Genomic DNA, 6408 nt, shown 5'->3' on the forward strand with positions numbered 1-6408 from the left:
CTTCAGAGAGACTCAAACAAATGTGATAGAACACAAAACTACTGCTGCTCCTCAAACACACGCTTATATCTCCTCTGCTGCTGCAGGTCTGAACACGCTGCACATACTGAGACACACTTACTCACACCTGAATCACACACACACACACACAGTCAGAGGATATGACTGTGTGTGTGTGTGTGTGTGTGTGTGTGTGTGTGTGTGTGTGTGTGTGTGTGTGTGTGTGTGTGTGTGTGTGTGTGTGTGGGGCGTTGTTCTGGACGTTCACTGGGACTCTTCCACCATATTTTACATTTTTAGACACAAAGACGTTTCACAAGACAGAAGTGAAGGAGAATACTCGCTCTGTCCCACTGATGGAAAATATTATAATTCATATTCGTCTGATTTAGATTCAGTCTGAACACGATAACACATCAAGAAGAACAGATTCTCTTCATTTAGGACTGTAAAAGTCTTCACAAAGAGAAGCTTGGAGTCAAAGTGAAGAACTGAAATGAGCTGAAGGGAAAAGTTCAACGTTTGGAATATTGTTTTTCATATAAAACAACAATATAAAAGTCAGTGTGAAAACAAATGAATTCATTAATAAAATGAGGAATATGCTGCATATGTAAATAAATAACGTGTGTTAAACCCTAACCCTCAGTCCTTATGCTAAGCTAAGCTAATCACATCCTGAAACATCTGAACTCTCAGAGAGATAGAGAAGAAGAAGATTTCCCCCAGAAAACATCTTCATCTGCAGACGTATTCATTTTGTATTTATTTATGTCATATATAATATATAAAATGATATATATATAAGATTGTAATACCACAGTGAAGAAAGTCCTGCATTCAAGTAAAAGTACTATCAAAATATACTTTGACGTACCACAGCTGGTAAAACTTTATATGCTGACGGGTATTTTAACTAATATTTTGTAAAGTAACTAAAGCTGTCACGTAAATGTAGAGCAGTAAAAAGTACAATATTTACTTTTGAGATTAAGTAGAGGAGAAGTAGAAAGTAGAAGACAACTCCTCTGATTCTGTGTTTGTGTGTTTTTGGACATGAGCTATCTGATTGGTTGAAATAACGGACTCCTCTAACGATGTAACGATGTAACGACGTCCGTGTCAGACGTGATTCCTGTCGTTGACTCAAACGTTAATCACAGCCTGAAGCTCTGAGGATTGTTTCCATCTGTAAACTGTTACCTGAGGCTGCAGGTGAGACAGAGACACACCCTGACACACACACACACACACACACACACACACACACACACACACACACACACACACACACACACACACACACTCTCTATGAGCCATCACACACACCCTGACAGGACCTGGTTACACACACAAACACTTTCCTCACTGCAGATCTGCACAAAACACAAAATACACTGCTGCAGGCCTTATTACCCCGTCTCACACACACACACACAGACACGCCTGGTTTGTTCCTGTTGCCGTGTCAACGCCACACCCTGAACACACACACACACACACACACACACACACACACACACACACACACACACACACACACACACACACACACAAAAACACAATATCAATACCTGGCTGCATTTCTCAACTCTGACTTCACTTTTCAGCTACGCTAGCTGTCGTTAGCGAGTACTTGTACTACATATGTTGTACTTTTTACTCCACTAACACTAGACTGAATCTATCTGACTCTTATAGACGGAGGATGAAGAAGTACTTAGATCTTGTACTTAAGTACTTAAGACTACGTAATACCACGAATTAGAAAATAATCCGTAAGAAGTTAAAGTACTACATTTGAAATCTGACTCACGAACAAAAGTATCAGCTTTAAGATATACTAAAAGTACACTTAAAGTACTCATGATGCAAAATACTTTTAGATTTTATACTTTTAAATAACTTCATATACTGCTCATAGTTTAATCTATAATAAGACATCATCATTTATGAATTTATTAATAATCTGAAGCTGTAAAGTAAATAATATTGTCAGATAAATGTGCAGAAGAAGAAGAAAGTATCAGAACAAATACTCAAGTAAAGTTCAAGTACCTCTAAATTGTACTTTCGTGGGGTACTTGTGTAAATGTACTTTACCTGTCTACATCTCTGTACATATATTCATTACTTCATTACACATACTTTTAGTATATTCTGTTCACATTACAGTATATTCATTTCATTTTCATTTTACATAACAATAAATAACTTTAAACTTGTACTAAAGTGGTTAAGTCGACTAAACTTAACTATGTTTTAAACAAACATGGAGCCACAGAAAGAGAACGAGTTCACACGGATCTACACGAGAGAATACATGAAAGCATAAAGCAGCAAAAAGGGCTTTGAAGAGTGGGAGAAATAATAGCAATAATAATAATAATAATAAAGTGGTGATTAAGGGACAAATCCAAAAGATATGACAGAACAAAATAAGGAGTAAAGGAAGATGTCTTTGCTTTGGTTGGGAATGCAGGATCTGGTGGATGAAAAATGAACGAGGAGAAATTTGAGAGGAAAATATCAGTAATATACTACAGAAAAGTTATAGAGACAAATTTATTTTTGGGGGTATTTAGTATCAACAAGACCAATAATAATAATAATAATAATAATAATAAATAGTAGAAGAAGTATAATAATAATAATAATAATAAGTAGTAGAAGAAGAAGAAGAAGACAAATAATAATAATAATAATAATAATAATAATAATAAATAGAAGAAGAAGAAGAAGAAGTAGAATAATAATAATAACATAATAATATAATGATATAATAATAATAATAAGTAGTAGAAGAAGAAGTATAATGATAATAATAAGTAGGTAGAAGAAGAAGAAGTATAATAATAATAATAATAATATAATAATAATATAATAATAATAATAATAAGTAGAAGAAGAAGAAGAATATAATAATAATAATAATAATAATAATAATAATAAGTAGAAGAAGAAGAAGAAGTAGTAGAAAAAGAATAATAATAATAATAATAATAATAATAAGTAGAAGAAGAAGAAGTAGAAAAATAATAAGTAGGTAGAAGAAGAAGAACTATAATAATAATAATAATAATAATAAAAATAAGTAATAAAATAATAATAATAATAATATAATAATAAGTAGAAGAAGAAGAAGGAGAAGAAGAAGAATATGATAATAATAATAATAATAAGTAGTAGAAGAAGTATAATAATAATAATAAGTAGGTAGAAGAAGAAGAAGTATAATAATAATAATAATAATAAGTAGTAGTAGAAGAAGAAGTAGAAAAATAATAATAAGTAGGCAGAAGAAGAAGAAGTAAATAATAATAATAATAATATAATAATATAATAATAATAATAAGTAGTAAAATAATATTAATAATAATAAGTAGTTAAAGAATAATAATAATAATAATATTAATATAATAATAAGTAGAAGAAGAAGAAGGAGAAGAAGAAGAATATAATAATAATAATAAATAGAAGAAGAAGTATAATAATCTAATGATATAATAATGTAATAATAAAATAAAAAATAAAAATAAAAATAAAAATAAAAATAAAAATAAAAATAAAAACTTCTCGGAACAAATGGACCAAACGATGATAGTGAGCAGTATGTTGTCTTTAACGTGACGTCACTGCACCGTTACTGTGTCAGCCACAGTGACGGTGCAGTGACGCTACTTTATGATGTTCTGGGGGCCCGGATGTATACAACAATTTCACATGTACAATTTTATGAAGTAGTAGAAGAATAATAATAATAATAATAATAATAATAATAATAATATAATAATAATAATAATAATAATAATAAATAGAAGAATAATATAATAATAATAATAATAATAATAATAATAATAATAATAATAATAATAATAAAAAAATTAAAAGAAGAAGAATAATATAATAATAATAATAAGTCGGAGTAGAAGAAGTATAATAATAATAATAATATAATAATAATAATAAATAAATAGAAGAAGAAGAAGAAGTATAATAATAATAATAATAATAATAATAATAACAATAATAATAATATAATAATAATGAGTAGAAGAAGGAGAAGAAGAATATAATAATAATAATAATAATAATAAGGAGAAGAAGAAGAAGAGTAGTAGAAGAAGAAGAAGAAGAAGAAGAGTAGAAGAAGAAGAAGAGTAGTAGTAGTAGTAGAAGAAGAAGAAGAAGTAGTAGTAGTAGTAGTAGAAGAAGAAGAAGAAGAAGAAGAAGAGTAGCAGTAGAAGAAGAAGAAGAAGAAGAAGAAGAGTAGTAGCAGTAGAAGAAGAAGAAGAAGAAGAAGAAGAGTAGTAGCAGTAGAAGAAGAAGAAGAAGAAGAAGAAGAGTAGTAGCAGTAGAAGAAGAAGAAGAAGAAGAGTAGTAGCAGTAGAAGGAGGCATTCATCTGTTCTCCTCCAGTCCAGCAGGTGGCTCCACTGAGTGAATGATCACAACAACAGACTTCATAACATCAGCTGATCTCTGGAGGAGCCGTTAGCTTCACCACACCGACTGTGAGTCACAACGAGATGTTAACACAACATATGTTTGTTTATCTTCTACTGATGTACCGCAGGGACAGCTAGCATGAAGCTAACGCTAGCATGAAGCTAACGCTAGCTTAAGCAGCGTGTCGTCACTGAGCAGTGAACCGGTGTGAATGCTATGCTAACGCTAGCTCAAGACTGTTCCTCTGTCCTTTGATGTCATGTGTACAGAATGAACAGCATAACAGAGATACAACACATTCAGTGTCCAGGTACCACAACGATTCATGGAAGCCTGCGAGGCGAGAAAGCAAAAAGGGCTTCAGGGTGGAAGTAAAGCTAAAATGCTTAATGGTACAGGTAATAGTAATAGTAATGTGACTAATAATGATAATGGTGGTAGCAGTCGGTGTCAGCAGGATGCACGACCACGGTCCAGGTACAGCCACGATTTATGGAAACCTGCAAGGCGAGAAAGCACAAAGACTCCAGGGTAGAAGCAAGTCAATAAGCGTAATAGTACAGGGAATAATAATAGTAATGTGACTAATAATGATAGTAATGTGACTAATACAGGCCACGGCGGTTGAGTGCATTACTTATTATAATAATAATTGAAGTACCAGTGGGTGTCAGCAGGGTCACAGCAGGAGGCACGACCACGGTCCAGGTACCACAACGATTCATGGAAACCTGCGAGGCGAGAAAGCAAAAAGGGCTTCAGGGTAGAAGCAAAGTCAATAAGCGTAATAGTACAGGGAATATAATACTAATGTGACTAGTAATAATAGTGGTGGTAGCAGTAGTGGTTGTCAGCAGGGCCACAGCAGGAGGCACGACTACGGTCCAGGTACAGCCACGATTCATGGAAACCTGCGAGGCGAGAAAGCAAAAAGGGCTTCAGGGTGGAAGCAAAGCTAAAATGCTCAATGGTACAGGTAATAGTAATAGTAATGTGACTAATAATGATAATGGTGGTAGCAGTGGTTGTCAGCGGGGCCGTAGCAGGATGCACGACCACAGTCCAGGTACAGCCACGATTTATGGAAACCTGCGAGGCGAGAAAGCACAAAGACTCCAGGGTAGAAGCAAACTCAATAAGCGTAATAGTACAGGGAATAATAATAGTAATGTGACTAATAATGATAGTAATGTGACTAATAATGATAGTAATGTGACTAATACAGGCCACGGCGGTTGAGTGCATTACTTATTATAATAATAATTGAAGTACCAGTGGGTGTCAGCAGGGTCACAGCAGGAGGCACGACCACAGTCCAGGTACAGCCACGATTTATGGAAACCTGCGAGGTGAGAAAGCAAAAAGGGCTTCAGGGTGGAAGCAAAGTTAATATGCGTAATGGTACAGGGAATAGTTTCTCCGAAGTCTGGCAGTAAATCATGCTTTTTGTTCCTTTTATAGACATTTTCAGGTGACTCAAAACCAAGTAATATATACAGTGTAATGTTCATCTGCAAGCCAAACCTCCATTTGAAAAGGTTGGGAAATTAAAGCGAGGATGTTTATCTAGCATTACACTTACATTTTACAAACCATCCGTTGTGTCTGACGTTACTATTGAAATAACAAAGCACCGTATGTTCTGTCGGTCATCGTTTTTATCCCGAATCCAACGGAAGATTGTATTCATTCATACAAATATAAATTACTCACCATATTGGAGTCAAGTGTGTTCTGTAGGTTAACAACGCAGAGACTTTGCTGATTTATGGGTGGAGTTTGGTTATGACATTCACTTTTTCAAAACAATATCAGAGTTGGGCAGAAAACAATGCTTTTTGCCCCTTTCGTGGTAGCACTTTTCAGGGAATGCAAAAACCAAGTCATGTTTATAGTAAATGCTAAGCTTCATTGTTAGCTAACACTTGCTAAACGTCCATCACTGGTCACATTTTAATCG

Source organism: Anoplopoma fimbria, chromosome 3 (genome assembly GCF_027596085.1).
Source record: "Anoplopoma fimbria isolate UVic2021 breed Golden Eagle Sablefish chromosome 3, Afim_UVic_2022, whole genome shotgun sequence".
NCBI classification, from domain to species: Eukaryota; Metazoa; Chordata; class Actinopteri; order Perciformes; family Anoplopomatidae; genus Anoplopoma; species Anoplopoma fimbria.